The sequence below is a fragment of the Schistocerca gregaria genome, chromosome 6, assembly GCF_023897955.1.
Source record: "Schistocerca gregaria isolate iqSchGreg1 chromosome 6, iqSchGreg1.2, whole genome shotgun sequence".
NCBI classification, from domain to species: Eukaryota; Metazoa; Arthropoda; class Insecta; order Orthoptera; family Acrididae; genus Schistocerca; species Schistocerca gregaria.
The window spans coordinates 497775084-497796127 of NC_064925.1; the positions used below are offsets into that span (position 1 = coordinate 497775084).

The 21044-nt window shown below is 41.2% G+C and overlaps 1 protein-coding gene across 2 annotated transcripts in view; it reads right to left on the reverse strand.

Annotated features, from left to right (window-relative positions):
- The window catches only part of LOC126279031 (dihydrolipoyl dehydrogenase, mitochondrial-like), a 155023-nt gene extending 141586 nt beyond the window's left edge, over window positions 1-13437 (reverse strand). Inside the window, exon 1 of one of the 2 annotated variants that reach the window (XM_049979425.1) lies at window positions 13377-13437. The gene's annotated coding sequence lies outside the window, so the exon portion shown is untranslated. Of the gene's footprint in view, window positions 1-12751; window positions 13049-13376 lie in introns of those variants that run through there. The other variant, XM_049979426.1, reaches the window with a different exon arrangement.
- Between the last annotated feature and the right edge of the window lie 7607 nt (window positions 13438-21044).

Genomic DNA, 21044 nt, shown 5'->3' on the forward strand with positions numbered 1-21044 from the left:
TCTGTTTTTCCTTAATACCTCCCATTTTAGCACAAACAATGCATTTTGCTGTTAATCTTTCGTAGCTGATTGCGACAATAGTGCTAATATATGCAATAAACAGCAGCAGTTAATGGAGTTTCAGGGAAAAGGAATGAGGGGGCGGGAGAGGGGGTTGCAGAAACATACTAATGCGTACTGCGATCCACTGACTCAGCCTATGTACCACCTGGTTCTGGAAAATCTCCGAATCGCCATCAGAGAGGTTGCTGATGGTCGTATGCTTTGGCTCATGTCAAGCAATTTTTTCGGATGTTTTGCACATGAAAAGTGTATCAGCAAAATTTGTTCCGAAATTGTTGAATTGCGACCAAGAACAACGTGACGTAGACATCGCTCAGGAACTGCTGAAGGAAGTCTATAACTATCCAGTTTATAACAGATGACGGAACACGGTATAAGGGTGTGAGGTCGAAACCAAGGCGCAATCGCAACTGCGTGAAGAGCCAGTGCCGAAAAAAAATTCGGTAAGCTCGATCACACGTGAAAATTCTTCTCAGAGTTTTCTTCGAATACAATGGGACAGTGTGTGGTGAATACGAAATACTACCTGGTGGTCATCCGACGAAAACGACCTGATTTGTGGAAAAACCACTCGTGGTAACTGCATCACGATAACTCTCATACATCACATCTCAATGTTAGATCGTGATTTTTCTGGCAAAAAAATAAAAAAATATAAAAAAAACGTGCTGAGGAGAATCATTGAAAGGACGTCATTTTGCCAGCACTGATATCATAAAAACAGAATCGCTGAACACACAACGGAAAGTAATTATTTCCATAAGTGCTTCCAAGATTGGAAAGAGCACTGGGACAAATGTATTATATCTGAGAGGGATTACTTTGAAGTGGGCATTGTCGATACTGATGAATAAATAATCCCACTACACTTTGATCACATGGGGCAAGCTAAAGCCATACGGCTGGTTCATGAAGCTCTGTCAAACACCATCTGTTGTTGTAATCTTCAGTCCTGAGACGGGTTTGATGCAGCTCTCCATGCTACTATGTCCTGTGCAAGCTTCTTCATCTCCCAGTACCTACTGCAACTTACATCCTTCTGAATCTGCTTAGTGTATTCATCTCTTGGTCTCCCTCTACGATTTTTACCCTCCACGCTGCCCTCCAACACTAAACGTGATCCCTTGATGCCTCAGAACATGTCCTACTAACCGAACCGTTCTTCTAGTCAAGTTGTGCCACAAACTTCTCTTCTCCCCAATCCTATTCAATACCTCCTCATTAGTTATGTGATCTACCCACCTAATCTTCAGCATTCTTCTGTAGCACCACATTTCGAAAGTTTCTATTCTCTTCTTGTCTAAACTATTTATCGTCCATGTTTCACTTCCATACATGGCTCCACTCCATACAAATACTTTCAGAAACGACTTCCTGACACTTAAATCTATACTCGATGTTAACAAATTTCTCATCTACAGAAACGCTTTCCTTGCCATTGCCAGTCTACATTTTATATCCTCTCTGCTTCGACCATCGTCAGTTATTTTGCTCCCCAAATAGTAAAACTCCTTTACTTCTTTAAGTGTCTCATTTCCTAATCTAATTCCCTCATCATCACCCGACTTAATTCGACTACATTCCATTATCCTCGTTTTGTTTTTGTTGATGTTCATCTTGTATGCTCCCTTCAAGGCACTATCCATTCCGTTCAACTGCTCTTCCAAGTCATTTGCTGTCTCTGACAGAATTACAATGTCATCAACGACCCTCAACATTTTTATTTCTTCTCCATGGATTTTAATACCTACTCCGAATTTTTCTTTTGTTTTCTTCACTGCTTGCTCAATATACAGATTGAATAACATCGGGGAGAGGCTACAACCCTGTCTCACTCCCTTCCCAACCACTGCTTCCCTTTCATGTCCCTCGACTCTTATAACTGCCATCTGGTTTCTGTACAAATTGTAAACAGCCTTTCGCTCATCTAAATGGCGAATATTTTAGGGGCCATCAACAACGCTCGTCAAATTTTTGAAACTGACAGTAACATCAAATCGCAGCCTTAGACAGTGAATATACTGACGGCTTGGCAATAATACTGAACGTGTGTGAGACCCTCGACGAAACGACATTGTGAATAGGGTCGAACGGACCGAGATTTGAGGCCCCGCCTATCGTGTCAAGAGCGCGCCAACTCTCGCTAAGCCGGGCCAGGCAGCAGCGGAGGAGACCCTAAACCGTGCAGCGCACACAAAGGAGACGATGCCGGCTGCCAAGGCCGGCGACATCCGATACGACGCCGTGTAGCCAGGGGGCCCTCGCAGCCAACCTCCGCCTCGCGGTGCAAGGCGCCGGGCTAGCAACGTCACGACTCCAGACCCGCTCTGGGAAGCGCCGGCACATACGCCATACGACACAAAGAGAGGTGCATGCAAAAACTTGTGCTGAATAACTCAGACAGTGTTGGAAAGGTAGGCAGTTTTAGCGACGGGGCACGTATTATGTTCGAGTAAAATGACTTTAATGGAGACTAGAAATCTACTGTGTAGGAATCAGCATGGGTTTCGAAAAAGACGATCGTGTGAAAAACCCAGCTCGCGCTATTCGTCCACGAGACTCAGAGGGCCACAGACACGGGTTCCCAAGGTAGATGCCGCGTTTCTTGACTTTCGCAAGGCGTTAGACACAGTTCCCCACAGTCGTTTAATGAACAAAGTAAGAGCATATGGACTATCAGACCAATCGTGTGATTGGATTGAAGAGTTCCTAGATAACAGAACGCAACATGTCATTCTCAATGGAGAGAAGCCTTCCGAAGTAAGAGTGATTTCAGGTGTGCGGCAGGGGAGTGTCGTAGGACAGTTGCTATTCACAATAAACATAAATGACCTTGTGGATGACTTCGGAAGTTCACTGAGGCTTTTTGCGGATGATACTGTGGTATATCGAGAGGTTGTAACAATGGAAAATTGTACTGAAATGCAGGAGGATCTGCAGCGATTTGACGCATGGTGCAGGGAATGGCAATTGACTCTCAATGTAGACAAGTGTAATGTGCTGCGAATACACAGAAAGAAAGAACCCTTATCATTTAGCTACAAAATAGCAGGTCAGCAACTGGAAGCAGTTAATTCCATAAATTCTCTGGGAGTAGGCATTAGGAGTGATTTAAAATGGAATGATCATATTAAGTTGATCGTCGGTAAAGCAGATGCCAGACTGAGATTCATTGGAAGAATCCTAAGGAAATGCAATCCGACAACAAAGGAAGTAGGTTACAGTACGCTTGTTCGCCCACTACTTCAATACTGCTCAGCAGTGTGGGATCCGCACCAGATAGGGTTGATAGAAGAGATAGAGAAGATCCAACGGAGAGCAGCGCGCTTCGTTACAGGATCATTTAGTAATCGCGAAAGCGTTACGGAGATGATAGATAAACTCCAGTGGAAGACTCTGCAGGAGAGACGTTCAGTAGCTCGGTACGGGCTTTTGTTGAAGTTTCGAGAACATACCTTCACCGAGGATTCAAGCAGTATATTGCTCCCTCCTATGTATACCTCTCGAAAAGACCATGAGGATACAATCAGGGAGATTAGAGCCCGCACAGAGGCATACCGGCAATCCTTCTTTGCACGAACAATACGAGACTGGAATAGAAGGGAGAACCGATAGAGGTATTCAAGGTACGCTCCGCCACACACCGTCAGGTGGCTTGCGGAGTATGGATGAAGACGTAAAAAAATCACAAAGGGAGTACCGCAGGGTTCCGTTTTGGGTGCGCTCTTATTATTCCTTATGTTCGTGAATGATCCTAAAGTTAACATTCAACAAGCAGCGTTGGTACCTTTTGCAGGCGATACTAGTGTTAGACACAACCAGTCACATTGCTGTAACCACCGCCACGTCTCACATCAACGTGTAATAACCACTCAATTACGGGAGGTGGCAGCATTAGCAGTAGAGGGTATACAAAATGTGTTGGAGGGACGCGGAAAACAGTGCAGTCGTTGTGGTAATCCGGAAACGGAGTTATTTATCTGACGTCCAAAAGGGCATGATGACTAGCTTTCGGGCCAAGGGTGGAAGCATCTCCGATACAGCTAAGTTTGAAAACTGTCCGCGTGCCGTCGTGGTTGAAGTACACTGGGAATATTCTGCGACGGATGAAACATCCCGTTTCACGTTTAATATCTTCCGTTGCTTACTTCCGTTTCCCTGTTTTCTGTTCCCGCACTCGTTCGCATTGTAACATTGCAGTTGATTTCATTAGGCCTTCAAACGCCTTTCTTTCCACAACAATTACAGTTCTTCCCAGAAACAAACATTCGTTTATCATTGTGTACCAATGACTGTTTCCAGCAATTGCGTGGCAACATATCGTACGGTAGCCAAATCCTCTGGATTTTTCCATTCATATTCTCAAAATCTCTGTAGGGATTCCTCGAAGAAACACATCTAAATGATGCTATCCAAAACCGGCGGCGAGGCAACTGTTGTGCACCTCGTAGATGACAGGGCTGAATGACGGCTGCGGAGTTGTGTACGGGCGAACAGACGTACAATTAAAAGTCATACGGTAAACACACATTTTAACTGTCATTTTAGTAATTTATAATAGTTTCCAAAACTTCATACGTATGACATCATTGTACTTCCTAGATCTAAGTTCAGTTTGGCTCAAAACAGTTCTGTCATTTCCTTAATTCGTAGTAACTTTCAGGAATTTCATATGTATAATATCATTGTACTTCTCCGACAAAAATGTGGATCAAACATTTCATAATGTGGATCAAAAATTTGGCCATTTATAACAGCTTTTTAAGTTTATATGTGTGCAACATCTTTGCACTTCCTAAGCCAAAGTTCTTTGACCACAATCTACATGTTTGAATGTAAACACAGTGTATATCACGAGTTCACGACTCCGTAGTGAAATATGCAACTAATTTAAAAAAAAAGAAACTTAAACATGGGCGTGAAAATGGTAACAAATGTGCAATTGAGTGAAGAAACTGTCACCACAGCGTAATTATTATAAGGATACTTCATGTTTATGTAAGTACAGATATATTTTTGACAAATGCTGTCTTGCGACTTACAATTGTTTCCACTTGTACTTGTTTAGTCACCAGCAAATAACTTTCTTTGTATTAAAACAGTGACCTGCAGCAATATAAACATGTACATGATGTATAAACACCTGATGATGGGCATATGCACGAAACCGGTCGAGTGACGAATAAATTATCTTTTATTGTGAGTGGTAGCGGAAATTACTCTACGCCCTATAAAGGAACAGTCACGGAGTTCAGCAGCATCCACTATGGATAAAATTCACGTAAAGACGTGCAACTGTTCAGCAACTGATCGCCCACATCAACCAGGGGGCTACTATGTCTCCTCAACAACCGTTCGGCGAACGCTGCTGCGTATTGGCAGGCGCCCGGATCATGCAGCCGTGCAGGCTGTAATTTGCACGTCAGTAGCGTAACTGGACGTCCACCGAGTGGCGAAAGGTGGCCTTTACAGATGAATAATGTTTTATGCCCCACTGGACAGATGGCTGTTGGTGTGGAACGTCTGAAAACAAACACCTTGCAACAATGGTCGGAGCATTATGGTCTGGGGAAATGTTTTCGTGGAATTCCCAGGGTGATCTTGTCAACACTACACATAGTGGCAGATAACGTTCTCGAAGCCTTTATCAAACCCAAACACTTCCATCGGATTGCCGCAGGGTATACTGGAATTCATCACTCCAAATCACTTGTTACCGATTGTCCATTGTCTACTCGCGTCATTCTTCACACCACTTTAACCAGCGTTAAGCAGTAACTACAGAAATGTAGGCTCATGAAGCGCTGCTCCACCACTGTACGCCGTTATCTTCAGCTCCCTAAGCACAGTCATTATGCTAGGTGTACTGCTGGCATCACTTTGAAACTCATGAGTGATTCCTACAGCTATTTTTTAAAACCACTCTCTGCAGTGCTCGAAGCTCCTTGTCCGTCAATACACGAGGTCCGACCGGTCTCGGTTTGGCTATGGTTGTGCCTTCCCGTTCCCACTTCACAATCACGTCACATCGCCAACAGTCGACTTGGGCAGCTTTAAGGCGTGAATCCGTTAGCAAGTAATTTTCGCAACTGACTTCTGCAAGCAATTCTGAGCTGTTTACACCAGAAGAAAAACTTGTGCAAGTTTACTTCCCTAAGCTGCACAAGTGTTTCCACTGGAGTAACGTCATGCGACAGCCAAGTGAAAGTTGACAGTGTCGTGGCCGCAGCCGCCATCGCTGTTCCATTATTATTATTATTGTTATCATCATCATCATTATTACTGAAGAAAAATCATTACGAAAAACAAAATTAAGATAAAAGAAAAGCCTGCTTGAAGAAATGGACACAGAGGCCTGGACATTTCAAGAAACGCTATTGCATGAAATAAAATCAGAGGACTACCTCAGATCACAAACTTTCGGTAATGATTTTCAACTCCTATAAGCGCAAAGATAATCGAATAGGACCAGTCCATAAGGTCCTGAGTGAAGAATCCGCATGAAACAAGTGAAAAAGATACCATAACTTTAATTACTTATTTACAGAGGTTTTTTACTGTATTTTCCGTAAGACTAGAGGCACTACGGAAACGGCATAAACGTTCGTCACAGATATCAACACATTGCAAATAATTAATAAATCGCACGAACAAATGGTGGCTTGCTGCCATACTGTTTCAGAACGTCCCACTTTGATCGAAGTCGAACAAGCTACTAGTAATAAATATGACTTGGTGTCTGCAATCTGTTGCCTGTGTGTAATGTCATTATTTATACCTTATTTGGCGACCCATTGCAATATAATTACTTCAGAGAATCAATAGGCACCGCTTTCTCACTTAGAATCACTAACTGACTAGCTTTGACTGGAAGGTAATCAACAGAAATATCGAACAGGGAATAACGATATTCCAAGCACAAGATCGAGAAATAATGGTCGCAAGGAAAACTTCAAAAGTCGAACGTTTCATTATTCCTGGTTCTAAAGGCGCTTTTCTTGCTAGCATATTGACTTCGAACTCATCAGGGCCCACAAGTGATCTGAGGCAGTGGTATTCGTGCAGTGATACCTAATGGTACATCAGGCTTGTGCTGCTGGTCTAGAGCGTCTTTCATGATTACAGCTACGTAAGCGCAAGCGACCTTATTTAATTGAGGAAGCAATGGGTTACATATTACAGCAGAGCATTGTCACCCGGTTCATCAGACGTGATACTTCAGCCTCGCCTCAGAATGCCTTCGCGTAATGTACTTGGTACCACGAAGTTTTGCAATGCAACGCAACAGAAGTCGCAGGATGATCGTTGCTGCGTTCTGGGAATACTTCATACTTGCATTGCAGCCGCTGTGCCAAGTCTGTCGACGTAGTCGTTCACTAGCAGGGTTAGTTTGAAGTACTTGGTGTGGCATTGCGCTCACGAAGTGCGATTCTAGCAGTTTTGCGGTACAACTTCGCGTGTGGTTTAAACATAGGCCAGTGATTTGAAGAAATGACTCTTGCACTCGGTGATGTGCGTCCACATCGCACAACTATGTTCAGGTAGACAGAGAATTCCAACGAGGTAATTACACTCTGGGAGACGCTGAGAAGACGGGAAGGCCACAATCGTCAGTTACGGTGGAAAACATTGATGCCGTGAGGGAAACGCTAGACAAAGACAGGTGAGTGAGCTATAAGCACATAGAGGTTACCTTAGGGCTAAATGCGCCAGCAATTCGTTCGATTATGCGTGATCTTTTTCAAGTAAAGAAACTTAGTTGTCTCTGGATGCTGCATAGACTGATGGAAGAACAGATGACAAGACACATGTGAGTTGGTTCCTGGAGATGTTAAAGAAGTTTTTTAAGGGACAATCTCAGTATGTGAACACCATCGTGAAAGGTGACGAGACTTGGCTGTACTATTATGTCGTGCCGACTAAGACTCAAAACAAAGTTTGAATTTTTGAAGATGAAGACCAAACCGTAGCTGTCCAGAAAACCCCTATCAGTAAAGAAGAAAATAACTTTTTTTTAATCGAGTGGAATTACGGAGCGTATTGTTTTGGACAAACAGAAGAGTCACAGGTCAGTGGTACACTGAACAGTGCCTGTCCAAAGTCACTCAGTCTTGGAAGAACTTGCGACCGAAGTCTAGAACGGAAACTTGCTTCATCCATCACGACAACGCTCCAGCTCACGGCGCCAAAGCATGCACCGAAAATTTGCGGGGTACAGGTCTAAAACTTCTTGAGCACCCCTCTTACAGTCCAGACCTTGCTTCTTGTTACTTTGCACTGTTCCCGCATGGGAAAATGACGCTAAAAGGCATACAGTTTTCAAGCGGTGAGGACCTCCTTAAGACTTGGTACAACGAATGTCCTACTCCCTACAGAAATTTGAGAGAACTGGTCAAGGATTTGTTTCGCAGGACGTATTTAATGTGGCGGAAATTACTTCTAAAAAATTAAATAAATAAAGCTGTATTGCAGAACACAGAGTGGAAATATGGCGGATTCACCATGAAGTGGTCGGCCGAAAGTTGATCGACCAGCAAGCTCCAGTCTCTGCTACTCTCATCCATATAGCGAGTGTGGTCTCTCAGCTGGGAGACCGTCTGGACAGATTTCATGCTGTTGATAAGTTGTCATCTAGAGAATGGAAAAAACGTAGCTTTCTATCGGTACTTCACGCAAACGGCAATGCCAAGTGGGGAATGACTATGATTGATTTTGGTCTGATGAGGATAGATTCAGCATAGTTCAAGCATTTGCGGTTTTATCGATTACTACTTGAACCACTTTAAAATTTTCATTTGATGGTTCAGCCCCATGTTATTTTTAAATCAGAGGATAAATTAGGTTAAAATAATGCAAAAGTTGCTTATTCAGGAGAGGCAGATAGCGTAAAAGATTTTTTAGTTTGTGCAAAGCCACATGGGACAAACAGTAATCGATAACCTGATATTAACGTCGACAGATTGCTGAAATCCATATGTCTGTACAAGAGGCAGAGAACAGCGCTTCGAAATACGCACTAACTTAAAGTTACAAATATCACAAATTGTATTCTCTTCTCATGTTGAGAATTAAAATTCATCACGGAACACTACATTTTCAAGCAATAATTGCTTTTGCTGTCCACCTGGTAACGGAAAGATACTTGGGAATCATTGCTGTTTGTTGTCCTCTTTTTTACTTGTAGCGATGCAAGTTTTGTGATAGCGCTATCAGCTGATGTTACTAGAGCTTCCGCGAAATCAAATAACTCTGATTTACCTCTAAAGGAATTTGACGTCACCAATTCCACAAGTCGGTGTGAGAAAAACAGATAATGAAGACCTGAACGATGGCGAATGAAAAGACCGAAATACGAGCACAGCGTAGAATAAGTTATGGGTTTTTCTTTTAATTTCAAAAGTATTTATCTGTAAAATTTATATTACAAATTCATAAGTAATTGATTTACCAAGTTGCTGAATTTAGTATTCGCTTCGTCCTGGACTCTACCCACCTGCCTTTGGTAGTGATATGCTTTTACCTCCTGTAGCTAGTAAACGATTCCATAAATGAACCCAGGCCGTCCGTTCTGCCGTTAGATTATCAAAAACTGTTTATCTCCGGTAATACTAATAACATTTAAAGCATTAGCATGTGCTATGTAAAAATGTCAACTTCTAGAACAAAACCTTCTTTCTTTTCGTTTATCGTTATCCGACGACGTTTTTATAGTTGCCTCCAATGTTGATGTGGAATTCCAAATTTCTTCGCTCTGCCCTTAGACTGGGAGCAAAAATGTACATAATATTTTTTTCGTATTTTGTATTGTGACTGTGTGGATCAAATTTCGGCGGAAACGGATTTTTATTGTCAGCAACAAGAATCACTCAGAAGTAAACGCAATGGAAGAAGCCTTCAAAAGGGCTCTACAATATGTGCCTATTTTCTACCGTACACAATGTTCTAAAGCTCCTTCTCGCTTTTTCTGATGAAGTTCCTTACTTCGGGTGCGCGGCCCGAGAATATAATACCGTAACACAACAGGGTGTGGAAACATACAAAATAGACAACACTCTTGTACTCAGGCCAACAAAATATTTATGTGAGCAAAATACGGCAAACTGAGCATCACGATTAGTTTTTCTCTGTGTTTTAACTCCTTCCAGTTGGACGCCATGGAATTTTGCAGTGTTAAATTTAGTGTATGACTATTTCTGTATTCTATAAGACATTTGGTTTGTCTGTAATCACATAATATGAACCGCTGTGAGATTGTCTTATTTTTATGTCATCAGCTAACTTTAGTTTTTTCACCACCCTTTAATTAAAAGCTGCTGTTAGTAAACGTTGAAATTATCACTGTTTGTTAAAGGTCTTAAGTAACACATATTTTAATACGGAATACGTGGTTTATGTAAGTGCAAAGAAAAAAATTGTAAACACATACAAAAGAAAAAAAGACGCGCCACGAAGAGGTTATGCGAACTGGTCACAAACTGATATTCATACAGGTATAGCAAACAGGGGCCATGCCGATATCTGGGCATAGCCTTTGAGAACTTCGTTCCGTGGACTAAGTTAGACAGCAACTACGTCTCGCAACAGGCGCGTGAACAATATACGCAGATGTCAGTCAACCTTTGATTGAGAACGTGTCTTGGGCTCAAAGTAAGCTAGTTGGAGTGATCGGCAAATCGCTCGACATTTAAAGAGGAACGATGCCACTATTCGACGATATTGGCAGGAATGGGTGAACCACGATAGAGTATAACGTAAAGAAGGAAGCAACCTGACTGTCGCCCGTCATACATCCCGACAACCAGGAAGGAGTGATGGTCATAGAAGTGCCACTTTGTCATCAGAGGCATCCTCACAGCGCCGATATTTACCCGACCCATTTTGTTTCCCTTCATGGCGACCCAACCTGGGCTTACATTTCCGCATGATAACGCCCGCCCGCCCGCACACGCCGGGAGTTTCTAATGCTTGCCTTCATGCATGCCAGCAAGGTCACCAGACCTCTACCGAATTGTGAACGTTTGGAGTATTAGGGGCAGGGATCTCCAACGAGCTCCTGGGGATCTAACGCGCCAATTGGATTGAATCTGGCACAATATCCCTTAGGTGGACATTCAACAGCTCTAAGAATCAATGCAAAGCCGAATAAACGCTCCCACAAGAGCCAGCGGTGGACCAGTGCGCTATTGATTCGCTCAATTCGTGGCGCTCTTTTCCTTTAATGAATCACACTTTTTTTCTGAAACTGTAATCATTTGTTTGGCTGTACATGTACATCTCATTTATCGGTGCCCGTCCCATTCGGATAATTCCTTCGTGGTTCTGTCGTTTTTTTTCCGTAGAGCGTAGGGTATAGTCATATCCTTGCCGACAGCCTGCATTCTTTTCGTGAATCAAATGTCACATTCGTCAAGATCAAATGATTGCATGAAAAGAAGGAACTTGCTGATACTTCTGTTTGCGCCTTAAAAATATACATTCGTCGCAAGAATCCACTTGAAGCTGCATTCGGAACTTCACTGTACCGTCTGCGACTCTGTCTTTCCCACACTTGTCAGAATCCACGTAGCAGATCTCTAACCACTATCACAACATCGTACAGAGCCTTCTAATGATTTCTACTGCCTGTTAACCACGCAAAATGCAAGTTAAAACTAGTGACAAAAATTGAACAGACAGAACTGCAGAAATTATCTCCTAATCGCTCTGCGGAGGCTGAGACTTTCTCCGAAGACTGAAATAAAACTCCCGGGCAACCAATAGCCAAGGTTTCATAAATCTTTGGCTGAATTTGGTAATCCACACACTACAATTTCTCTTTCTTATCGTAACGATGCAAAACGGCAATTAAGAAAATACGCAGTTTTAATGTTCCCTAAATTGCATGCACGGGAGGAAAATGGGCAGCAAACAGAAACTGAATAAGGTCAAGAAATAAACCAAGTTCACCGTAACAGGAGTCTAACGTCTGACCACCATGTCCATCGACGAAAAGACACGAAACTCCAATCGTCTGTGAAATAGTGCAACAAAATCGCAAATAAACGTCAAGCTTTTTAGACTATTTCCAGAACAATTATAGGGCTGCAGCAACGGCGGCAACGAACATACGGCGTGTAACATTAATAATAAAAATTAGGTAAAAAGTGGCATGTATATTGATTGACCGTTAGTCGCGGAACCGCCCTCTCATTAACCTACAACCGTCCTGTTTCCTTCACATTTGGCACGACGTGATTATTCAAATAACACATCATTGAAACACTCTTTAAAACGTGTCGACAAATACCTATTCATTAAGCGGCTCTATGAAATGTACAGTAACACTAATGTACAAGTTCGTAAGCACCTGAAGGGCATACATAAATTTCAATAAACAAAACTGAACTTCCATTTGCTTGATAGGGGGAAAAAATCGACTACTATTCAGATGGTCATTGGCCGAATATTCATGTCAGCGAGTCGAACTGCAATACAGTCTAACACGAGATTTGTCACGGAACAGTTGGAAGGAATCTCGCCTACTTCAGTCACTAGTGAAGACGAATTAGTTTACGTTGATCTCACAATGAAACGAACTATTGCACATAACACGAAACCAAATTTCTATAGGCAACCTGTTCCAACTTTGGCACATAGTGGTAATAAATGGTATGGCAAGCAATGAACATACAGATCCCGCAGTACTGACCTTTTCATTATGTCACATGTTCCAATACCTTCTACACCAAACAACTCGTATGGTTAAGATGATCTAAATCAAAGATCTCGGTGCGTTAATGACGTTCATGAGCTTCAACGAATGCAGCAAAACATATCGGAAGAGGAAACTGGTGGCTTACATTTCATGCCACAGTGACGCCGATTCCCGCACGCCCTTGCTACGCACTCCCAGAAGCCACCCACCCATCCACATGTATCACTGAACAAATTTTTCCAAAGTGTATGTTCCCGACATGTTACGCATTTTCTTTGCTTCGTTAACACTAATTGATTATCTTATGTTAAGAATAATTAGAAAAGCAAAGAATTTTCATAGTCCACAAAACATTCTACCCTAAAGTCAAAAGCGTTATCGAGAAAACCGTAATACACAGAAACATTACAGTTACACACTTAACAAAATACGTCGTATACATTAGCGACATTTTACAGCTGTGGTACAGATAGTCTAGATCTGAGCAAAATAAATGCTTTAGTATTCCGAACGTTCAAGAAACATTTTTTTTAAAACAAGAAAAAGGGCAGTTAGAAATTAGTTTCTCGTATTTTATAAATTAATTACATCATTATAAGAATTAAATAAACATAATTACCGTGCACCAACGCAGTCGAAGTCCCCTGTTGCCGGTTTTGGAGGGAAAATGTCCAAAAATCCTTTTCAAATTTCCCACAAACGACGCGAAATGCCGGCAAAACAATGTAAACGGCTGTCACAACACTAGCATGCATACAATAGTGCGTAAGCTTCTCGACACACGCGCGGTGGTTTATGCCCGAAGAACACAGAACTACTGTTCTGTACCTTTTCTTTTTTTTCGCCGGTACCAAACTGTAAGCGACTCCGACGCTTATGCTTCGTGAAGCCGTTCTCTCGCGTTCCCTCCTCTCCAGAGCTGGTCACGTGGTTACATTAACCAGTCAGACAGCAGATCGTAGCACCCTGGAAGGGAACAGCGGCTTTTTCATTTTCAACTGTGGCAGGGCAGCCAACTCAACAGGAAAGCCGTATTTAACTTGATATGTCCGTTATAATCATTATACAGATTAGTGTTAGTCATCTAGTTTACTTACTAGCGTAAAAATTAATAGTAATTATCGACATTTACAAGAAGGATCCCAGGTTTTAATTCAAAACAGATGTAGTTACATATTTCTCTTCTGGACATTATTTTTGTTCTTCTCAGAAATCGAGTTTTCAGAGAGTTCGCAGCAGATTTTCCGGTATACTAATGTCCTGCAAAGAAGAAATTACGATGAATTCCTTAAATTTTACGTCGAAATCGACTTAGACAGGACATCAAACAACTCGGAAGAACGGAAGCCTGTTCAATAACGCGCCCGGTAAATTTGAAAGCATTATGGGAATATGTAGCATACGTATGTCCTTTTACATGAGTACAGACTTAACGATGTCACTCAAAAATAAACTGATGAGATGGTTACCGTATAGTTGTCCCTGCTACAATAAATTTAGATTTTGTCCTTGTCAGAATACAATTAGTTTCGAATTGGATAGAAACATATTAAGATATAATCACAGAACAGAATGCATGGAGAGAGAGGAAAACAGTAAATCGAAGCATTGCATAGGGCAAACTTTTTTTTTTATTTCTTGTCTCATGTACGACATTTACAAATCGGATCCCAGGATTTAATGGGCTAAACCGTGGCAGTTAGCAACTCTTGAGCTGAAGAGAACAGAGCCTTTATCACGCAGGCATGTGGATTATACCACAAAAAGTAAGAGGTCAAGAAGAGCAAAACTGAGTGGACGACTTGCGCATTGTGTGATATCAGTACGCAATGCAATAAAATTGTAACGCTTCTGTTGGAAATATGTTAAGAATGCTGGACGTTTCCTTCATAGAACCGTACCTCGTGAAAATAATAATAGAAAAATGTGAGTACTCAGTTTTATGTGATTTATAATAAATATTTGAAGTGACAATCCAAGAGAAAAAGCAGAAAAATTAATGTAGCAGTGTTGACCTCATAAGGGACAATAGGTGATCTGGGATGAAATCAAGTATAGAAAGAATAATTTATAATGTGAATATGGGTCAACAGCTTGATGCAGTGATAAAACAAGTATCTGTCTTCCCTATTCAGAAGTTTAGACAGTTAGTAAAACCATATTTTTATTTAACAAGAAAAATGTTTGTCACATTATTAAAATTGTATGTCTTCTAATTACTGCCTCAGTATGTTGATACCTCCTTTGTTTATATAGTGAACAGCAGTGTGAAAACAATATGCATTCTGGTGTGGCTTACTGTTCCAAGAGTGTACATACCTAGATGAGTCAACCAATATATTGCATCGTGCTACATATGTCTCACGAAAAGACAATGAGTTCGAGTCACATGAAGGTTTACCAGCAATTGTTTTTCCTGCAAACAATTCGTGACTGGAGCAGGAAAATTGGAAACTGACAGTGGTACACAAAGTGCCCTCAGCCACATACTGCAAAGTGTCTTGTGAAGTATAGATGTAGATGTATATAAAATTTTTTCAGTCACAATACTTGTTTGTTACTCAGCTCATACCGTTCTGCGGCCCCTACAGCTGGTTATGGCAACATTACTCCTAACCAAACCAATTTCTCCCTGTTTAACTGGTGTTGTCTTGATCCAATCCCACACAGTTTCCTCATTTCAGATACTTCTTCAAGACTGTTGTTGAATCTGTTTTTCTTGGGCTCGCTGCCCTTCCCTGACATTTAATGAGGTGATTCTTCTTCCCATAACAATAACCTGTTGACTACCTTTTTTTTCCCCCTCAATGCTCCTCAAATTGTCTTACCACTCTACTGCATGCAACAGCAAAATTCACAATTCCTATTCTTCATACTGTTTGATGTTCACTTTTTACCACAGTTATGTCTGTCCCCAGTAGCTGAATGGTCAGTGCGACAGAATGTCAAATCTAAGGGCCCGGGTTCGATTCCCGGTGGGGTGGAGATTTTCTCCGCTCAGGGACTGGGTGTTGTGCTGTCCTAATCATCATCATTTCATCCCCATCGACGCGCAAGTCGCTGAAGTGGCGTCAAATCGAAAGACTTGCACAATGCGAACGGTCTACCCAACGGGAGGCCCTAGTCACACAACATCATCATCACCACAGTTATCAAAAGGAGCACCTTGATGAAATATTTGCAACAGTTTGTACAATTCATTATTTTGTAGTTGTTAGGATACAAATGTGTAGTGCCAATTTTATAAATAAGAGACTGGCTGTGACTAAGGTGTCACAATCAGTTAATGTAGAGAGTTGATATTGTCAACTTATACTTGGAGAGTCTCCAGGAGGAGAAATACAGTGGCAGGTTGCACACAGTTGATAACCAGCTCTTGTATACCATAAATAGTGGGGTAGTGATTGCTGATCACTGTCAGTGACCAGAGAGGAGCAAGCAGAGGGCTCTGTAAACACCACCAACAAATGCCAAAAGGGAGCAGAGTTCCATACTAAGAAATTATAATGAATGTCCATGTAAGTCCCTTTTTATAAATGTAGTTTTGCAGTTGTTCATATCTTGTCTTGCATAGCACATCCATGTATATCACGTTCAAAGGATAAACTGAGCATCTTGTTGTAAACATAGGCTTCTGCAGCCATTGTCACAGTCAATAAAATTCTTCTGGGTTTGAGGCCGCATTGTCATCTATAAAATTCCGATGTTTCGTCGGCTGTTGCAAGACGCCTTCCTTAAGGTGTATTGCTAACTGTCGCCGAAATGTTGGAATTTTATGTATGACAATGCGGCCTCAAACCCAGAGGAATTTTATTGACTGAGTATCTTGTTATTTCCTCAAACATACAAAAATTATTTTTGTTGTGTGAGAATTATTTTATTAAAGCATAATCTTGAAGCTGAATATTAATGAATCTGATTTTTCTACAGTGCTGGCACTAACAGTGACTTTGACACGGATAAATCTGTTGGAGTCTGTACAGTTAAATTCTAAACATAAACCTACAAGAAAGTAATTAAGCAGAATTGGTCTAAAACAGGAACTGGTCCAATAAGGAACTTCATACCCTTACATAGTGTCTTTAACAAGATTTACTAACCTCAACAAGTAATATATAAAGGACGATCAAAAACTTTCTGTTCAAAGGCTGTACAGTCCAGAATTGGTATGCCAATCCAGCAAAATCACTGATGCGCCAGACTGAAGAAAGCCATTTGGTAAAACACCATGTCCATCTGTGTGAAGAATTTGGTAACTGCCTGTTACACATCCTTGTCTGACAGGAATTATCGACCCTTTAAGGCCTTTTTCAAGGGTCCGAAGGTACGATAAGCATGTGGTAGAGATTAAGACTATAGGGTGGTTACTTGGATGTCTCCTGCTTTAGTTGACATAACTATTGTGTTACGACATTTTCGATATGGGAACATGCGTTATCATGATGCAGCAGCACCACTTGTCACATGATTCCCCAATGCTGGTTTTCAGCAAGCATGCTGCCTGATACACATTCTTCATTCTCTGATGGATGTTACCAGTGTTTGTCCTTTGGCAGCCAAGAAAAAAATAACAGACTGTTGGTACTGTTTGGACACATTTGATAATAATGTCGCCATAGTTCAAATTTGCGCATTTACTGCACTGACATTGGAAAGACACGAATGCCACACTAATCCATTGCATACAGGTCGGTGCTTATGTACCTGCATCAGACACACAGTGTGTCGCAAAAAAATTGCAACAATGCCCTCAACACAAACTTTTTGATAGTTCTTTATACAAGCAGGGTTATTGAAGAAATGCAATGTAAGACTTGATACTTGTGCTCAACCAATCAGCAGTACTCAATTAATCAGCAGAAAATTCTTGTATATGGTGTGTGAAAAAATGCTCACTGAATTTGTCTATTAAAGAACATGTAACAAGTTTATTATCTAAGGTGCACATTCAATCCACGTACAAATCAGCACTTAAGTGTCTTGTCAGAAATTTAGATGCAAATTGAATCACAAAATTCTGTTTGCAGAGGGAGGAGTAGGAGAGGGGCATAATTAAATTCAGTGTTACAGCTGACTTAGTAATGAACGAATATTACAGTCACACGAAGAAGTAATAAAAAGTGAATAAGATAATACTTAAACAACTACAAATGAACTGCACACACAAGATTTTTTTCTGATAAGGTGGTTTTCTTTGTATCTCACATAATAAGTGAAAGTAACATTTATTTATGTAAGCAAACATAATAAATATTACTCTTTCTATGGAATTATGAACGTAGTTTGTTTAGTTATTTTTCAGTAAGTTAAAGCAATGGGCTATAGTTGTTTAAACAGAACATTATTTTTTCTATCTTTTAGATGATGTATTTAAACCAATAGTTTATAAATCAAATTCCAATCAATTTTAGTTGGGGAGCTACAAGCATTCAAAGTTGTAGGGATCAGTGCAACATGCTCTACATAATCAGCTGTGTTCACATTGGTGTTCTGGTGTCTGAATGTTCACTGTAGGGAGGTGGTCTAAAGAGCACCAATTTTCCTAAATGCACTGTTCAGCAAAACTTCTAAATGACCTACAGACAAGATGTTAAGCTGCTAGCATCATGAAGTGAAAATCTTATTAGACCGGTGGTTTGTGCTTTCACTTTGGAATAGGAGCTACTACATTCTTCTTTAAGTCAGGGGGTATTGTGCCTGCCTTGTATATCTTACACAGCAGGTGGAACAGTTTTGTCACAGTTGGCTCTCCCAAATATGGAAATAATTAGGAGAGAATAATGTCTTCTACAGGGGATTCATTTCAACTACTCATTCAGAGCTCTGTCAAATTCTTCTCACAGTATCATATATCTCCTCTCATCTTCATTTACTTACTCTTCTCTTTCTATAATATTGTTTTCAAATTTTTCTCCCTTATAGAGACCCTCTATATATTCCTTCCATCTTTGCTTAGCACAGGTTTGCCGTACATGTTCTTAATATTCATACAGGTGCTTGCCTTTTTTCCAAATGTCTCTTTAATTTTCCTAAATAGTTTCCCTTAGCCAGCACATTTCTACAGCCTTGCATTTCTGCTTTGGCAGTTTGATTTTCCTGTCAGTCTCATTTTTTTGTCATCCAGATCTCCATTTGCCTGCTTCATTGCTACATTTTTATATTTTCTTCTTTCCTCTATTAGATCTAATAACTCATGCATTATGCAAGAATTTCTGCTGGACCTTGTCCTTTTGCCTACCATCTTCTGTTGTGTTCCTTACTCCTGTTTTGTTAATCATTTTCTAATCCTCCCTTTGAAATTGCCTAGAACCTCTGGTTGTTTCATTTTAACTATGCCCCATCTCCTTAATTTCCTGATTTTCTGCACTTTCGACAGCTTTAATCTGTGGTTCATAAACAATAAATTATGGTCAGAATCCACACCAGCACTCGTAAATGGTTTTTAGTTTAAAATCTAGTTTTGAAATCTCAGTTTTAAATTATGAAATCTGTTCGAAACCTTCCAGTGTCCCCAGGTGTTTTCAATGTATACAATCTTCTTCCATGATATTTAAACAAAGTATTAGCAATGATTAAATAGTTCTCAGTGTAAAATTCTACCTAGTGGCTTCCCCTTTCATTCCTCCATGTTCTCTTACTATTTTGCCACCTCATTCCTTTCCTGTTATTGAATTCCAGTCCCCCATCATAGCTAAATTTCCTTCTCCTTTAACTACATGAGTCATTTCTTTCATCACATCCTATGTTATTTCAATATCTTTATAATCTGCAAAGCTAGTATTACTGTCGTGTTGTTTCCTTTGTATCTATATTGCCAACTATAATGTGCTCACTGTAGCTTCCCTGCATTCCCATTTTCTTACTCATTATTATGCCTACTCCTGCATTAACCGTTTTTGAGTTTGTGCTGGTACTGCTGTACAGGGGTAAAATACAAGCTGTGAAAGGTTATATATATATAAATAAATTCTACAGAAACCAGACACCACTTATAAGAGCTAAAGGACATGAAAGGGAGGCAGTGGTTGAGAAGGGAGTGAGACAGGTTGTAACCCATCCCCCACATTACTCAGTCTGTACATTGATCAAGTGCTGGTCGGAGTGGCCGAGCAGTTCTAGGCGCTACAGTCTGGAACCGTGCGACCACTATGGTCGCAGGTTCGAATCCTGCCTTGGGCATGGATGTGTGTGATGTCCTTAGGTTAGTTAGGTTTAAGTAGTTCTAAGTTCTAGGGGACTGCTGACCTTAGAAGTTAAGTACCATAGTGCTCAGAGCCGTTTGAACCATTGATCACGCTGTGAAGGAAACAAAGTAGAAATTTTGTAAGGGAATTAAAGTTGAGGGAGAACAAATACATGCATCAAAAAAAGTTTTGCATCATCCCAGTTCCCAGAACTCCTGAAGGTAGACGTTGACTGTGGATATTGTATCACAGACACGGCCCCTTGGACTGTTCATGTATGTCACTAAACCTGCCCAAAGATATAAACAACCACACATGAGCAGCACCTGTTAGATGGAGAGGATCTGACAGCTAATCAATTCCAGTAATTCCACCAGGAAGGAGGTACGCGGCTCATGTTGTCTGTACATCAATGATGCCTAGACTGTCAGTACCACAGTTTGATCCCATCTGCATTGTTACTTTGTGCCAGGGAGGGCTCTCAACAAGAGAAGTGTCCAGGCACCTCGTAGTGAACCAAAGTGATGTTTGGACAAGGAGGAGATATAGAGAGACAGGAACTGTCAATGACATGTCTCGCTCAGGCCCCCCAAGGGCTACTACTGCAGTGGATAACGCTACAGATTATGGTTCAGAGGAACCCTGACAGCAACACCACCACGCTGAATAATGGTTTTCGTACAGCCACAGGACGTCGTGTTATGGCTCAAACTGTGCAATAGGGTGCATGATGTGCAACTTCACTCCCGACATCCATGGCAAGATCCATCTTTGCAACCATGGCACCATGCAGTGCGGTACAGATGAGTGTCGCATGTGCCTTCAAACAGACAATCATCAGAGATGTGACTGGAGGCAACCCGGTCAGGCAGAACCCCTTACACACACTGTCCAGCAAGTGTGGCAAGGTGGAGGTCACCTGCTGTTTTGTGGGTGGCATTATGTGGGGCCAATGTACGCCACTGGTGGTCATGAAAGGCACTGTAATGGCTGTATGATGCGTGAATGCCATCCTCCGACCGATAGTGTGACCATATCAGCAGCATATTGGTGATGCATTCGTCTTCATGGATGACAATTCAGGTCCCCATCGTGTACATCTT